This window comes from Neophocaena asiaeorientalis, unplaced genomic scaffold (genome assembly GCF_003031525.2).
Source record: "Neophocaena asiaeorientalis asiaeorientalis breed wild unplaced genomic scaffold, Neophocaena_asiaeorientalis_V1.1 scaffold129, whole genome shotgun sequence".
Classification (NCBI taxonomy): Eukaryota; Metazoa; Chordata; class Mammalia; order Artiodactyla; family Phocoenidae; genus Neophocaena; species Neophocaena asiaeorientalis.
The window spans coordinates 3,366,926-3,385,243 of NW_020172446.1; the positions used below are offsets into that span (position 1 = coordinate 3,366,926).

General features: G+C 37.5%; 1 protein-coding gene and 1 non-coding gene across 2 annotated transcripts in view; one reads left to right on the forward strand and one right to left on the reverse strand.

The window, feature by feature from the left end:
- NLK (nemo like kinase) overlaps positions 1-18,318 on the forward strand; it is a 147,175-nt gene that overhangs the window by 54,030 nt on the left and 74,827 nt on the right. The gene's annotated exons all lie outside the window — the stretch shown is intronic.
- On the reverse strand, positions 6,599-6,671 carry TRNAA-CGC (transfer RNA alanine (anticodon CGC)). Its single transcript has one exon. It is a non-coding gene; the product is annotated as a tRNA-Ala (tRNA).

Here is an 18,318-nt window from a genome sequence, read left to right on the forward strand (position 1 = left end):
TCATTTTACACGGACATCATGTTAATATTAGACCAAGGCACAAAACGTTTAGTACATAAACCAGTTTCTTTTTTAAGATCTAGCATTGGACTTCCCTGGTGGCGCAGTGGTTAAGAATCTGCCTGCCAGTGCAGGGGACACGGGTTTAAGCCCTGGTTCAGGAAGACCCCACATGCCGCAGAGCAACTAAGCCCGTGTGCCACAACTACGGAGCCTGTGCTCTAGAGCCCACGAGCCACAACTGCTGAGCCCGCGTGCCACAACTACTGAAGCCTGCACGCCTAGAGCCCGTGCTCCGCAACAAGAGAAGCCACCGCAATGCGAAGCCCACGCACCACAGCGAAGAGTAGTCCCTGCTCGCTGCAACTAGAGAAAGCCTGCGCACAGCAACAAAGACCCAATGCAGCCAAAAATCAATTAATTAATTAATTAATTTTAAAAAGATCTAGCATTTTTATCGCAGTCTTTTATCTTACTTTGGGCCACTTGTACCCAGTACTCTATCCTACTGTAGACTGTTTAACTTAATCAAAAAATCAAAAGTGATTTCTGACCAGATTTTGGGGGGACATAAACATTTATATCATCAGAGTGTTTGTACTAGTGAAGTGGAGCACCATTTCTTTTGTTTTCTGACTGTGTGTTTTTCTTAAGGTTTCATTTATATATACAGTAAAATACACTCATTTTAATGGTACACTTTGATGAACTTTGATAGTTATATGCATTTGTGCAACCACCATCACAATCAGGACATTAGAATGGATCTCTAACCCTAAAAAGTTTCTTCCCATTCGTTTGCAGTTGGTCCCCTCTCCCACCCGCAACCCCAGGCAACTACTGATCTACTTCCTGTCCCTATAGTTTTGTCTTTTCTAGAGTTTCAAACAAGTGGAATCATATAGTACATAGTCTTTTGTGTTTGACTTCTTTTACCTAGCATAATGTTTTGAGATTCATCATGTTGTTTATTAATATTTCAATTGTTTATAATATCAAGTTGTATTACATATACTATGGATGTACTAAAATTTACCATTCATCACTTGATGGACATTTGGAGTGCACTGAATTTTTGACTGTTATGAATTTCTGTGTACAGGTCTTTACATAGATATATATTTTCATTGTTCTTGGGCAAATACCTAGAGGTAGAATTGCTAGGTCACATGCTAAGTATATGCTTAAGTTTATAAGATACTGCCATAACGCTTTCCAGTGTGTCTGTATATTTTATATTCCCACTAGCAATGTATGAGAGTTCAAGCTGCTCCAAATCCTCACCACCACTCTTTATTGTCAGTCTTGTTTTTTCTCCCTTATGAGCTTATATTTTATTGGAATAGAGAGACATGTCCATAATCACAGTGTAGTGTGGTTAGTGCTAAAAATGTCAGTCTTGTTACGCTTTAGTCATTCTATAGTGAGGGTGTAGTAGAATCTCACTGTGGCTTTAGTTTGCATTTCTTTGACTACTGATGTTGAATTTTGGTTTTCTTGTGCATATTCTCCATCTGCGTATCTTCTCTCTTTTTTTTTGGCTGCGTTGGGTCTTCGTTGCTGTGAGCGGGCTTTCTCTAGTTGCGGCGAGCGGGAGCTACTCTTCGTTGCAGTGTGCGGACTTCTCATTGCGGTGGCTTCTCTTTGTTACGGAGCACAGGCTCTAGGTGCGTGGGCTCCATGGCGCAGGCTCAGTAGTTGTGACTCACGGGCTTACTTACTCTGTGGCATGTGGAATCTTCCCAGACTAGGGATTGAACCTGTGTCCCCTGCATTGGCAGGCGGACCACTGCGCCACTGGGTAAGTCCCCTGCATATCTTCTTTTATAAAGTGTGCACGTCTTTTGCCCATTTTTAATTGGATTGTTAGTCTTTTCACTATGGAAAGAGATATAAATATTCTGGATACAGGCCTTTTGTCAGATGTTTTTAAAAAATTTTCTCCCATTTAGTAGCTTGCCTTTTCATTTTCTCAGCAGTTTCTTTAGAAGAGCAAAAGGGTTTTTTTGTGGTTTTTTGTTTGTTTTTCTTTTCCATTATGGTTTATTACAGGCTATTAATATAGTTCCCTGCGCTATACAATAGGATCTTGTTGTTTATCCATTCTATATATAATAATTTGCATCTGCTAGCCCCAAACTGCCAATCCAGCCCTCCCCTCTCTCCCTTGGCAACCACAAGTCTGTTCTCTATGTCTGCGGATCTGTTTCTATTTCGTAGATAAGTTCATTTGTGTCATATTTTAGATTCCACATATAAGTGATGTCATATGGTATTTGTCTTTCTCCTTCTGACTTACTTCGGAACAGTAATCTCTAGGTCCATCCATGTAGTGGCAAATGGCATTATTTCATTCTTTTTTGTGGCTAATATTCCAATGTGTGTGTGTTTGTGTGTGTGTGTGTATCACATCTTCTTTATCCATTCATGTGTCAATGGACATTTAGGTTGCTTCCATGTCTTGGCTATTGTGAATAGTGTGGCAGTGAACGTAGGGGGTGCATGAATCTTTTTGAATTATAGTCTTTTCTGGATATATGCCCAGGAGTAGAATTGCTGGATGATATGGCAACTCTATTTTTAATTTTCTGAAGAATCTCCATACTGTTCTCCATAGTGGCTGCACCAATTTATATTCCCATCAGCAGCATAGGAGGGTTTCCTTTTCTCCACATCCTCTCCAGCATTTGTTATTTGTAGAAGGGCAAAATTTTTTATCTCGATAAAGTTCATTTCATCTTTTTTTAAAAATTTATTTGTTTATATTTGGCTGTGTTGGGTCTTCGTTGCTGCGCGCAGGCTTTCTCTGGTTGCCGCAAGTAGGGGGCTACTCATCGTTGCAGTGCGCAGGCTTCTCATTGCAGTGGCTTCTCTCATTGCGGAGCATGAGCTCTAGGCATGGGGGCTTCAGTAGTTGCAGCACGCGGTAGTTGTGGCGCACGGGCTTAGTTGCTCCGCGGCATGTGGGATCTTCCCAAACCAGGGCTCAAACCCGTGTCCCCTGCATTGGCAAGCGGATTCTTAACCACTGCACCACCGGGGAAGTCCATTTCATCTTTTTTTTTTTTCCTCTTATAGTTTGTGCTTCTTTATGTCCTATTTTAGAAATCTTTGTCTAACTCAGAGTCACAAAAATTTTCTCCTATTATTTTTTTCTGAAAGTTAATAGTTTTAACTCTTATATTTAGGTCTGTGATTAACTTGGAATGAATTTTGTATATAGCGTGAGTTACGGGTCATGCTCATTGTTCCCCATATGGTTATCCCATTGTTCCCCATATGGTTATCCCATTGTTCCAGCACCACTGATTGAAAAACTCTTTCCTTCCATTGAAACTACCTTGGCCTCTCTTTGTTGAAAATCAGTTGACATGTAAGCTTGGGTCTGTTTTGGAGTCTACTCTGTTTTATGTCTGTGTGTCTATCATTATGCCAATACCACACCATCTTGATTTCTGTAGCTTTAAAATAAGTCCCGAAATCAGATATTGTAAATCCTTAAAATCAGTTGTTGATTTCTTCAAAAAAGATTGCAGAATTTTGATTGGAATTGCATTGAATATAAAGATCAATTTTGGAAGTTTGCTGTTTGAGCAGTATTAAGTCCTTGAAGCTGATGAACATGCGTCCATGGACATAGTATATTTTTATTTAAGTTGTCTATAATTTCCCATTGCAATGTTTTATAGTTCTCAGTGTATAGATCTTGCACATCCTTCATTAAATTTATTCTTAAGTATATTATTTTTTCATTCTATTTTATTGTAAATGGGGTTGTTTTTTAAATTTTTATCTTCTAATTGTTTATTGATAGTATATAGAAATACACTTGGATTTTGTTTTTTGGTTGGTTTTTTTTTGTTTGTTTGTTTGTTTGTTTTGCGGTACGCGGGCCTCTCACCGCTGCGGCCTCTCCCGTTGCGGAGCACAGGCTCCGGACGCACAGCCTCAGTGGCCATGGCTCACGGGCCCAGCCACTCCGCGGCATGTGGGATCCTCCCGGACCGGGGCACGAACCCGCGTCCCCTGCATCGGCAGGTGGACTCCCAACCACTGCGCCACCAGGGAAGCCCGGATTTTGTTTATTAACTTCATATCCTGGAACTGTGCTACATTAACTTATTAGTTCTAGTAGCTTTGTTGTAGATTCCTTAGTGTTTGATATGTGCGTGAACATGTCATCTATCAATGAGGACAATTTTACTTCTTAAATTCTCGCCCATATACCTTTTATTTATTTTCCCCCTTATTGCATTGGCTAGGTACTCCAGAACACTGTTTAAATGGAAGTGGGGAGAGTGGACATCCTTGCCTTGTTCGTGATCTTAGAAAACATTGAGCCTTTCATCATTCTTTTTTTTTTAAAGATTTTTTGATGTGGACCATTTTTAAAGTCTTTATTGAATTTGTTACAATATTGCTTCTGTTTTATGTTTTGGTTTTTTGGCCACAAGGCATGTAGGATCTTAGCTCCTGGCCAGGGATTGAACCTGCACCCCCTGCATTGGAAGGCGAAGTCTTAACTGCTGGACCTCCAGGGAAGTCTCGAGCTTTTTATCGTTGAGTATGATTTTAGCTGTTAGTTTTAATCTGGTTGAGAAAGTTATCTGCCTTTAATTATGAAAGAATATTAAATTTTGTCAAGTGCTTTTTTGGTGTTTATTCAGACAGTTGCGTTCCTTTTCTCCTTTATTCTTATATGTTGAATTGCTTTGATTTGCAGAAGTTAAACTAACCTTGAGTTCCAAGATTAAACCCCACTTGATTGTAATGAATTTTCCTTTGTATATACCATTGGATTCAATTTGTTAACATTTCGTTAAGGATTTTTGCTACTTATGTTTTATGTTCTTGAGGTGGTCTATAATTCTCTTCTGATGTCTCTGTCTGCCTTTTATATTAGGATAATACTGATCTTATAAAATGAATTGAATATTGTTCCTGCCTTCTTTATTTTCTGAAAGAGTTTGTGTAAAATTGGTTTTGTTTCCTTAAACATTTGATAGAATATACCAGGGAAGCCATCTGTGTCTTGAATTTTTCTTAAAGGAAGTTTTAAAAGTATGAATGCAACTTCTTTAGTTGATATAGGGCTATTAAGGTTATCTGTTTCTTCTTGGGTCAATTTTGGTCATTTGTATCTTACAAGAAATTTGTTCATTTCATCTAGGTTGTTAAATTTATTAGCATAAAAAATTTAATAATAGTCCCTTATACTTTTTTCTAATTTTTTTTTGCGGTACGCGGGCCTCTCACTGTTGTGGCCTCTCCCGTTGCGGAGCACAGGCTCTGGACGCGCAGGCTCAGCGGCCATGGCTCACGGGCCTAGCCGCTCCGCGGCATGTGGGATCTTCCCGGACCGGGGCACAAACCCTCATCCCCTGCATCGGCAGGCGGACTCTCAATCACTGCGCCACCAGGGAAGCCCCCCTTATACTTTTAAGAGCTGCAGGCTCTGTAGTGATATACCTATATTAATTTCTGATACTGATAAGTTGTTGCCTCTCATACTTTTTCTTTTTTCTTCTTGATCAGTATTGCCAGAGGCTTAGCAATTTTTATCAGTCTTTTTAAAGAACTAGCTTTTGGTTTCATTAATTTTTGTCTATTATTTTTCTTTAATTGATTTCTGCCCTTTATTGTTTCCTTCCTGGTTATTTTGGGTTTCATTTGCTATTCCTTTTCTGGCTTCTTAAAATGAAAATTTAGGTTATTGATGTCGGATATCTTTTCCTAACACAATCATCCAAAGTGGTAAGTTTCCTTGTAAACACTGTTTTAATTGCATCCCAAATTTTGCTCTGTGGTATTTTCATTTTCCTTCCATTCAAAATATTTTCAAATTTCTTTTGTGATTTCTTGTTTGACTCACTGATTATTTAGAAGTGTGTTGTTAATTTCCAAATATTTCTGTTTTTCTCTTGATCTGATTGTTAAAGATTTCTAATTTAATTCCATTATGGCCAAAGAACATTCTTTATGTAATCTTAATCTTTTTTAATTTATTGAAATGTTTTACAGCTCAGGATATGGTCTGTCATGGTAAACATATAGCATATGCTTATGAAAAGAATTTCTATTCTGCTGTTGTTGAGTATGATGTTCTGTAAATACAAAGTAAGGAAAGGTCACCTATGTCTTTTCTGATACTGCCTAGCTGTTTTGCCAATTACTATGAGAGGTGTTAAAATCACAATTATAGTTGTGGAATGATCTGCTTCTCTTTTTAGTTCTGTGAATTTTAGTTTCATTTATTTACTGTGAATTTTAGTTTCATTTATTTTGAAGCTCTGTTATTGGCCACATGCACACTTACGATTGCTTTGTCTTCCTGAAAAATTGTCCTTTATGTATATAGCATGCCTCCCTTTGTATTTTGAATAAATTTTGTGTTGAAATCTGTTTTATCTAATATTAATATTCCAGCCTTCTTATGATTACTGTTTACAAGGTGTATTATTTTCCATCCATTTACTTTTACCCTATCTGTCTTTATGGTTTAACTGTGTCTCTTTGAATATTTATTTATTTATTTATTTGGCTGCGCCGGGTCTTTGTTGTGACATGCGGGATCTTAGTTGCAGCATGCGGGATCTAGTTCCCTGACCAGGGATCGAACCCGGGCCCTCTGCATTGCGAGTGTGGAGTCTTAACCACTGGACCACCAGGGAAGTCCCTGTGTCTCTTATAGACAGCACAGAGTGGGTAATTGTTTTATTATCCATTCTGACAGTCTCTGCCTTTTAATTGCAATTTTTAGTCCATTAATGTTTAACATAATTAGTGATATGGTCAGGTTTGGGTTACCATATTATTTTTTGTTTTCTGTTGTCTCCTGTTTTTTGTTTTTATGTTCCTTTTTGCCTATCCCCCCTCACTTTTGGATTATTTGAAGTATATTTGACTTCAATTTCCTTTTGGTATTTTGGCTGTACTTCTTCGCATTATGTTTTTAGTAGTTGCCCTAGGGATGGTGGTATACATCCTTAGCTTTTCACAGCTCACCTACAATTAATAACATATTACTTCTCATTAAATATTGAAATCTTGCAGTGTTATAGCTCTCAAACCATCTCATCCTTTATATTATAGTTGTTATATGTAGTGCATTATGAATCATAAAATAGTGATATAGGTTTTCCTTTGAACTGTTTAATGGTTTATAAAGAATTAAGAGGAAAAGGCAATCAGGAAGAAAGTTTTTGCATTAACCAGATATTTATCATTTTCAGTGTTCTTTATTGTTTTCTGAGGATCCAAGTTTTTATCTGGTATCAATTCCCTTAAGTCTAAGGAAATTTCTTTGGCATTTTTTGTATTGTAGGTCTGCTGCCAATTAATTTTCTTAATTTTTAAAAAAGTCTGAACATTTCTATTTTACCTTTATTCTTGGAAGGATATTTTCACTGAATATATGGAAGTATGAGTTATTTTTTCTTTCAAAGGCATTTCAAAGATGTTATTCCACTTTCTGTTGGCCTTCCATGGTTCCTGATGAGAAGTAGGTTGTAGATCAGTGTATTTATTTACCTTGTATATAATATGTTGTTTTTCTCTTGCTGCCTTTAAGATTTGCTCTTAATGTTTGTATATCAATAGTTTGACTATGATGCTTTCATCAAATTTGGGAAAATTACAATCATTATTTCCTAAAATATTTTTTCTGTCCCATTTTCTTTCTCCACTCATTGTGGCATTCCAGTTACAAATATGCTGGCCTGTTTAATCTAATCATATAGGTCCCTGAGACTGTTCTTTTATTTTTAAAAAATGTTATGTGTGTGTGTTCTTCATCTTGGATCATTTCTATTGACCTATCATCATGTTCACTAATTTTTTCCTCTGCTGTTTCCATTTGGCTGTTAAGTTCATTCATTGAATTTTTTTTTTTCCAGAAACTGAACTTTTCAGCTCTAGAATTTGCTTTTGTTTTTATTTTTCTACTGAGATTTCTTATTTTCTGATGAGATTTTCATTTATTAAAAGCATGTTTTGATTTATTTTATTGAGGATCATAACAGCCATTTAAAAATCTTTGTTTTTTGTTTAAACCTCTGGTTGATCTCAAACTTGCCAAATTTTATTTTCTCTTGAGCGTGTGTTCCATTGTCTTGCTTCTTCATATATCAGATAGTTTTGGATTGTATCCTGGACATCATGAATGTTGTGTTGTATAGTGTCTAGATTCTGTTACTCTCCTCCAATCAGTGTTTATTTTTTTAAATAATGGACCATATATATTTTTCTGTGAAGTCCCTATTTATGCCCTTTGCCCATTTTTTTTCTATTGAGCTGTTTCTTATCAATTTGTAAAAACTTTTATACATGAAAGATAAGTATTATTTATCATATTTTAAAATGTTTTCCTGGTTTTCTTTTTTTCTTATAGTGCTTATAATTCTTACATAGTCAAATTTGACAGATTTTTATTTTATGACTAATGCTTTTTGTTATACTTAGAAAGGTCTTGCCCATTTTAAGAACATATAACTATGGGACTCCCCTGGTGGTGCAGTGGTTAAGAATCTGCCTGCCAATGCAGGGGACACGGGTTCAATCCCTGGTCCAGGAATATCCCACATGCCGTGAAGCAGCTAAGCCTGTGCTCCAGAACTACTGAGCCTGCACTCTAGAGCCCACAAGCCACAACTACTGAAGCCCACGTGCCTAGAGCCCATGCTCTGCAACAAGAGAAGCCACCACAATGAGAGGAAGCCTGCGCACCGCAACAAAGAGTAGCCCCTGCTCGCCGCAACTAGAGGAAGCTCACGTGCAGCAACGAAGACCCAACACAGCCAATGATAAATTAATTTGGAAAAAAGAATGTATAATTATTCGTCTGTCTTTTTCTCTAGTGATTTTATGGCTTTATATTCAGCCTATCTATATATTTTGTTTGTTTTGGCATAAAGATTATGGTAAAGATATAACTTCCCCCCCTAAAGTAATTAGTTGTCCCAGCACCGTTTGTTGCATAGTATATCCTTTTTCTGTTGATTTGATACATTTATCATTCTGTAAAATTTTATATCTTTTTGGGTCTAATTGGGTCTGTTTCAGAATTTTCTGTTTTTTAAAATTGGCATGTATTTATGTTCTAATACCATACCATACTGTAATTATTATAACTTTTATAGCTTATTTTATCATTTTTGTAGCTATTTATCACTGTTTATTCTTTTAGATAAATCTTAGAACCTCTTCCAGTTATCTGTTGCTGCATAACAAACTACTCCAAACTTAGTGGCTTAAAACTCAGTAATTTTATTTGTCCACAATCTGTGGGCCAGGTGTTCAGGCAGGGTTGGCTGGGAATTCTGCTCCACATGACGTTGACTAGGGTCACTTGGTGGTATTCACCTGTGAGTTTGTCTAGTCTGAAGGGTTAATGGGTTTGTGTCTAAGAATTTATGGCCATCTTTAATCTGCCACAGAATCATTTTATCAGATTTTCTCCAAAATCTTTTTGGAGTATTAATTGTAATTTTGTTAAATGTATAAATGAATCGATAATTTACATCCTAGTACTATTTTCCCACTTAACTGTGGCTGTGTAACACCACCTGAAAACTTAGAGCTAAAAAATGACATGCTCCTGAATCTGCATTCTGATGAGGAGGGCTCAGTGGGGATGGCTAGTTTCTGCTGCATTTGGTGTCAGCATGGACAGTTCCAAGGCTGAAGGCTGCAATCATCAGAAGGCTTCCTGACCTAAATGGTGCCTAGACTAGGAAGATCCAAACAGCTGGGGATGGAAGAAGTAGGGCTCCTGAAGCATCTTTTTCACTTGTGGTCATTTCAGCATGACGGCTGCAGGATAGCCAGACTTCTTACATGGTAGCTCAGCTCAAAAGGCCAAGAGAGGGCTTCCCTCGTGGCGCAGTGGTTGAGAGTCCGCCTGCCAATGCAGGGGACACGGGTTCCTGCCCCGGTCCGGGAAGATCCCACATTGCCGCGGAGCGGCTGGGCCCTTGAGCCATGGCCGCTGAGCCTGCGCATCCGGGGCCTGTGCTCCGGAACGGGAGAGGCCGCAGCAGTGAGAGCCCCGCGTACCGAGAAAAAAATAAATAAATAAAGGCCAAGAGAGAGGTCTTGTTTGATTGGTTTATGTTTGGGAGAATTTCAGCATTTGAATAACACAAGTCACAAGCCTTCCCCCAGATTCAAGGAAAGGGAAGAAAATAGGCCCATCTCTCTGTGAGCAAAATGGCAATGTTTTGAAGAGCATGTGAGACTAGTACTGTTATTGCGGCCATTTTTGGAAAAGAATCTGCCGCACTCTTCTCTTTCAGACACGTGGTTTATTCTGTTTATTCAAGTTATCTTTTGTGTTTTTCCGTAAGATTTTACATTTTTATATATCTATTTATTACCTACCTATCCTCATCCCTTATTAGAATTATTCCTGTATATCTTCGATCATTGAGGATCTTTTCTCGATGTTATAATTTTTTCATTTTTTGATACGATTTTGATATTTAAAAAGGCTTTGTCTTTGCAAATCAGATTAGTAGAACATCTCCAATGTTATATAAATTTATTCTACCTTCCTTATATGCTGTAGTAACTCTTTAGAGGACTTTTAGGTTACATGTTTAAGAATAGCCATTTGAAAAGGGAATAGCACTTCTGGTTTTTTGGTCCAGTGTAAGAGAGTTTAGAAGTTGCCATTCTGTTCTAAACAACAGTGGTGAAGTGGAAGGAAGTTTTATTTTGTATCAGTCTTGCAACTTTATATATAGTGTTAAAAATGTGAGAGTGACAAGGATGAGTCCTGTAGATTGCTCTCTGGAAGTTTAGACATTGAGATTATGTATTGCGTGCCTTTTTACTTAAAAAATTAAAATATTTTTTGCACTCACTTTTTAAAAGTATGGTTTATTCTTTTTTCTGAACTTTGAAACTTTTGTAATGTGAAAATTTTTGTTTGAAAGTTATTTGTATTCAGCCATATATTAAAAACAGTTCAAGAGAGCTGCTTCAGATAGTCACTACATATTTAAAGTCCTAGAGATTTAATTAAGGGAATTTTTAATGTATATTTATAAATCATGTAATAACGGATTTGGAAATATGCTTACATTTTAAATTTTGTCTGGTTATCACAGTGGTGGCAAATTAATGTCATTGGTGAGCTTCTGAAACCAAGTTCTGAATAAATACTTTTGAAAACAGGCAAAACTCTACTCTCTTCCTAAACTTAGCAGGTTTGTAGGTTATACTTCTGTTCCAAGGGAGATAGTTTTAAGATTGATAAGCTCTTTGAAGAATTTATTCTGACCACTTTACCTACTAATTTTTGACTCATACCTTTATCATTTTGTATACTCTCATTCTATTTGTATTATTGGTTGTAGTTGCTACTTAATAAGTGAAACACTTCAGAATTCCTTTTCAACTTGAGATTCCCCATTTACCCTTTGTCTAGTGATGAATGTTTCCTGCCTGATGTTCACTTTATTGGTCACCAAAACTACTATATTCTCTAAGAGCAGGCAGGGATTTTAAGATACCATCTTGGACTAGATGTAAAGCTGCCTTTCTAGCCTCTTTCTTAGGTAGACCTTGGCAGTTCTTATTTCTCTGGTTTGTTTCTCCTGGGGATTTGTGTGACCTGATAACAAATTGCTATATATAAACAATCATTTTTACTTTATCAAAGTGGGGCCAGTCACTGGAAGACAGGAGATAGATTTTAGTTATCTTTATTAGATGTTGTAAGTGGTAGTTTTCAGATAGACTTTTTTTGGCAAACAAACTGACATTTCTCATCCTCATGACTTTGATGGTTAGTTTCATCTTTCCTGAAGTGAAACTGACAATAAGCAGAGCAAGGCTCTCAAGGAGTGATTCAGGATTCATGTGGAAGTAATTTGCAGTTATTTGATAGGAGGTGGTAGTAATAGTCTTGAAATCTTTTTGTATGGAACCCTATAGGTTAAGGAAAGCCTTTCTTTTTCTTTTTCCTGGGATGGTATTTTGGATATAAGTAGCAAAAGAAACTCTAAGAACAAACTGAGGTTGTCCTAGTTCTCAATCCATTTTGTGGTTTTCTTGTGGTCGCTTTCTCTGACCTTCCACTACTAAAACTGTTGGGCCATTAAATCCCAGTTTAATTCTGCTAGGCTTCTGTTCGTCAGGTGTTTTTTTTTCAGGTGTTCTCCTCAGTAAAATGCCAGGCAGCAGACCATTTTCCTGTATTCAGCTGCATTCTGCATGACTAACTATCTTGATTGCTATACTGAATCTTCACCTTGGTTCAAGGTTTTCTGTCTTAGCTGAAGAGAAAGGAGACAGGCACCTACTCTCACCCAGTGCTGTCTTTCAAATTCATATCCCAGAGGAGGACTGAAAATCTTCCTACCACGTAATAATATACACCTGATAGTCTAACTGTGGTATAACAGGTGGCTAATGAGCTGTAGCTGAAGCAAATGAATTCCTCTTTACCTGAGATTTTATAGTTTGTAATTTTATATATATATATATATATATATATAACAGATCTAAACCTAGGATGGTATTTTCTTCTTCCCTCTAGCTGTCTTTTCAAGTGGGAGAAAATATGGATTACTCTTCAAAGGGATACAGGTGTCATTTGCTGGTGAAAAATGGATTTGGGAAAAAGTAAGGAGTCAGTCATCAGTTACACCCCTGCCAGGTGTTTGGGCAGCCAAATCCTCCCCCTGTCATTTCTTGAGTGAGCCATGAAGAAGACCTGGTGATTTACCCATCGACTGGCCATAGAAGAAAGCCCTTGTTATCTGTTAACAGCAGCATTCCATTCCACCCCCATTTCCCCACGTGGGTCTGTGGTAGACATTGTTAGCTAATTATGATCACACTGCTCATTAGAGTCAGTTTGCTCCCTGCATTATGCCAGCAGGCTTTTCTGCCCAGAGCCAAGGGTGAATTTAGCCCTATGCTAGAACACCAAGATATGAAAAAAATTGTTTGCAAATTTGATGTTCCTATTGGGGGTGATTTATTTCATTTCCATTTTATGGTTGAAGAACCTAGCATAAAATGACGTTGAATTATGATTTGTGTGCCTCATTATATCTATGTTGTTGAAAACATACCTCAAACAATTTGTTTCTTACATTTTCTTAGTTTTGGGAACTCCCTGGCGGTCCAGTGGTTAGGACTCCATGCTTTCACTGCCGAGGGCACAGGTTCGACCCCTTGTCAGGTAACTAAGATCCCATAAGCCCCGCGGCCAAAAAGAAAATTATCTTAGTTTTTAGAATATTTTTGCATATTCAGAACTTATTATCCTCAACTAAATTGTTTATTATACAGTGTCCTTTATTTATATGAACAAAATAGTGCTTTCCTGTACATTTAAAATCATTTTCAATTCATATATAATGAAAATACATGAAGTATCTCAAAATTTCTTCTGTAAAATTGGGGTATGTCTTGCACACCATTCTTATATGCCAGCAGATGTGTTCCAGGTTACATAACAGGAAACCATGGGAAACAAAAACTGATAAATGCAAGAGCTATATACCATAACAGTTGAGTAGGAGACAACATCTCACTGTTAAAATTTTTTTTTTATATTTATTTAATTTATTTATTTGGCTGCACCAGATCTCTTAGTTGTGGCATGTGGGATCTTTAGTTGCAGCATGCAGGATCTTTTAGTTGCGGCATGCAGTATCTTTTTTAGTTGTGCAATGCAGGATCTTTAGTTGTGGCATGTGAACTGTTAGTTACGACATGTGGCATCTAGTTCCCTGACCAGGGATCGAACCCCAGCCCCCTGCACTGGGCGTGCGTAGTCTTAGCCACTGGACCACCAGTGAAGTCCCTCACTATTAAAATTTCAATTCAAATAAATCAAAAACTAATTGCTCTCCGTAACATAATAAGGTAAATTTTTGAGAGAATAAAATGTAAATAGTAGGCATGTGTGCTTTAGTGCACAGATTTGAATACACACAATTTTTTAGTAGCTTTCAGCATAAATTTTACATGCAGCATCTTCATATTATGGTACAAAAACTAAGAAATGAGTAGCAAAACATAGCTGGTTTTCAACCAGACGAAAAAGAAAAATACATACTACAAAAGGCTATGTACTACTTGAAAGACATAAAAACCACCGTCACCAATTTTTCAGCTCGTAAGACTGGCAAAGCTAAACTTAAGAGTTTTGTTCAACTCTACCTGCCTTTTTTGACAAGAAAAGAAAAAATTTATATATAATGGACTAGCTAATCTCAAAAGGATCTATGAAAAGAACAGAGTGATAAGGTAGACAAAATTAACATAACTACTGAAGTGGATAGCATTTATAAAAATATAGAAACTAGACTTTAAAAATCTAGAACACTACACAACTAGATACTTCGAATAAATCAATTGTAATAGGAAACACAAGACAGTTTGCTAGGATCACTGGTGAATATTTTTCAACATATAATACCTATATCATAAATAGCTACAAAACACTGAAGGCTATTTTGTGAGGCAGACAGATATGGTGCCTGATAAGGACAGAACATAAAAATAAAGGCCAGTCTTCCAAAAGGAACATGAAAAGATGCTGAACATCGCTAATTATTAGAGAAATGCAAATCAAAACTACAGTGAGGTACCACCTCACAATGGCCATCATTTTAAAAAATCTACAAATAACAGATGCTGGAGAGGGAATAATGGAGAAAGGGGAACCCTCCTACATTGTTGGTGGGAATGTGAATTGGTGCAGCCACTGTGGAAAACTGTATGGAGGTTCCTCAAAAAACTGAAAATAGAGTTGCCAGATGATCCAGCAATCATCATTATCTTGTGTATCCCTTAACTAATTATCATAGTCATAGTTATTGATATTTTTTACTACTTTTGTCTTTTAACCTTCAAACTAGCTTTATAAGGGATTAATCCACTATCTTTACTATATATTTACCTTTCCAGTGAGATTTATTCTTTTGTATGTGTTCTTTTTTTTTCTTTGGCTGCACCATGCAGCATGCAGGATCTTAGTTCCCCAACCAGGGATCAAACTCATGCCCCCTACAGTGGAAGCATGGAGTCTTAACCACTGGACTGCCAGGGAAGTCCCCTTATATGTGTTCTTGTTACTAATCAGTGCTATTTCTTTTCAGCTAAAAGAAGTCCCTTTAACGTTTCTTATAAGACCAGTTTAGTGGTGATGAACTCCTTTGCTTTTCTGGCAATCTTTTTTCGGAATCTCTCCTTCACTTCTGATTAATAACATTGCTGTGTAGAATATTCTTTTTTTTTTTTTAAATATATATTCACTTATTTATTTGGCTGCAGCAGGTCTTAGCTGCAGCATGTGGGATCTTGGTTGCCACGTGCAGGATCTTTGTTGCCATGTGTGGGATCTTTAGTTGTGGCATGCAGGATCTAGTTCCCTGACCAGGGATCAAACCCGGGCCCTCTGCATTGGGAGTGTAGAGCCTTAACTACTGGACCACCAGGAAAGTCCTGGAAAGATAATCTTTGTTGGAAGTTTTTTTTCTTCCAGCTCTTTGAATATATCATGCACAGCCTTCTGGCCTACAAGTTTCTGCTGAAAGATCTGCTCATAGCCTTGGGGGGGTTACCTTGTATGTAACAAGTATTTTTCTCTTGCTGCCTTTGATATTCTCTCCTTGTCTTTAAATTAGCATTTTTAATTATAATGTACCTTGGTATGGGTTTCTTTGGATGTTTCTTATTTGCAGCTCTTCGGGCGTCCTGGATCTGAATGTCTTTTTCCTTTCGCAAATGGGGAAGATTTCAGCCATTATTTCCTTAAATAATATTTCTGCCCCTTTCTCTCTGTTTTCTCCTTCTGGAAGCCCTATGATGCAAATGTTAGGCCATTTGATGTTGTCCCATAAAAGTTCCTTAGGCCATCTTCACTTTTTCTCATCCTTTTTTCTTTTTGCTGTTCTAACTGGGTGAGTTCCACTGCCTTCTAGAAGTTGACTGATTCTTTATTCTGCTTCATCTAGTCTGTTGTTGAACCCCTCTAGTGTATTTTTCAGTGCTGTTATTGTATTCCTCAGCTCTGTGATTCTAAATATTTGGTACATTCTTAATATTTTCCATTTCTTGTTGAAATTCTCACTGTGTCTATCCATTCTTCTCCCCAGTTCAGTGAGCATCTTTAGGACCATCACTTTGAACTCTTTATCAGGTAAATTACTTATCTCTGTTGTTTCATTAAGGTTTTTTTTCCGTGAGGTTTTCTCTTGTTTCATTTAGGACATATTCCTCTGTGTCTTCATTTTGCTTTATTCACTGTTGGTTTCTATACAGTAGATGAAGCAACCACATCTCCCAGTCTTGAAGGACTGGCCTATGTAGGAGATGAACCTTATCATTCAACCCTACTTCAGCTCTTGGTTGTCTCTCAAACCTTTGTGATTGTCCAAGCAGCTTATTATTATTATTTGTATGTGTGTGTGGGGCGGGGGGGGGCGGTATGCCGGCCTCTCACTGTTGTGGCCTCTCCCATTGCGGAGCACAGGCTCCGGACGTGCAGGCTCAGTGGCCATGGCTCACAGGCCCAGCCGCTCCGCGGCATGTGGGATCCTCCTGGACCGGGGCACGAACCCGCGTCCCCTGCATCGGCAGGCGGACTCTCAACCACTGCGCCACCAGGGAAGCACCCTGTATTTTTAATAGTTCCTAGTAGTTGAGGATGTGCTAAGACCTGTCAGTGTCCCAAAAGGGAGGGTCTCAGCACCCAGATTCAGGACAACTAGAAGCCAGATCCTCAGGCATCAGCTTTTAAATGTATGCAAATATATACAGTCTTTTGGGAGTACACGTATAAGCCCTGCTGGCCACCAGAGCCAGGAGGGGTAGAGGTGTCCCCAGCAGTAGTAACAAAAATCAAGGCACCAGATGGGGTATGAGCTTCTTTCTGGGTGACACAAATCATTACAGTCCCATGGGACCAGGACACAAAATCCTCTGGCCTCCAGAGCCAGGCAGTCAAGAGGCATCCCCTAAGCGGCAGTCACAAAAATCAGGGCACTAGACATGACACTTGAGCTTACTCTGTATATGTGAACAATAAAACTTTAATGGCAAGCATAAAATAAGTTAGAATAAATGAGGACTGATACCCTGGCTAATGGGAAGGCCAAGTATACTAAGATCCCACGTTTACCTTATGTATTTAATATTTAACCAAGTAAGATACATATCTTAAAACCTTGCTACCAGTAAAATCAGCATCACCTGGAAGCTTCTTATAAATGCAGATCCTCAATTCACCACTGCAGACTTAGTGAATCAATCTTCACCTTAAGACTTTAAGAATTCTGGGTGATTCTTATGTACCTAAAGTTACAAAAGCATTTTGTTTAAAGCAGTAGTTCTTGAACCTGAGTAAAGTCAGAGTCAGCTGGGAGCTTTTAAAAATACAAATTCTTAGGAAGTAATGAAATAAGGTTGTTTTGTTTTTGTGTTTCTTTTCGTAAAGCCTACCAGTTGATTCTGATGTGCTAAATTTGATGGTAGCTGCTTCAAAGAATTTGATTATATGGCAATAATGTATATATGAAGAAGTTATAAGACATATTAAGTGATAATTATCAAATAGTATTGGTTGAAAAATAAACAAGTAAACCATAAAACAAAGTAGCAGTTCCAAAGATTGATTCATGGATTCATTCATTCAGTTCCAAAAAGTAATTCCTCATTGCATACATTATAGGAATTTCCAAGTGAATTAGAGATTAACAAAACGCTGATATTAAAAGAAAAAAGGAGAGAGAGAAGTTATGATTTTTCTGTATTCTTTGAAATGTGAAATCTCTGTGGGTAAATAGAAAAACTATATAAATATCAAGGGGGGAATTATAAAGCATAAAATCAGAATAGGGTCTAGAATATTGTAAACAGTATTCTGAGGTGACGTTTTTGTTTTAACAGCTTTAGTGAGGCATAGTTTACATACCATAATATTCACCCATCATGAGTATGTAATAATTCTGTAATTTTTAGTAAATTTCCACTGTTATGCAATCATCACCCTGACCCAATTTTAGAACATTTTCATTACCCACAAAACTTAACCATTTGTGGTCAATCACCCATTCCAATTCCCAACCCTGAGCAACTACTGATACGCTTTCTGTCTCTCTAAATGTCTCTTCCAAAAATTTCTTATAAATGGTATCATATATTACATGGTCTTTTGTGTTTGGCTTCTCTCACTTAGCATAATGTTTTTGAGGTTTAGCCATGTAAGTGGTAGCTTGTAAGGAAGTAGTATTTGTTCCTTTTTATTCTCTTGTATAGATGTATCATAGTTTGTTTATCCATCCACTAGTTGATGGA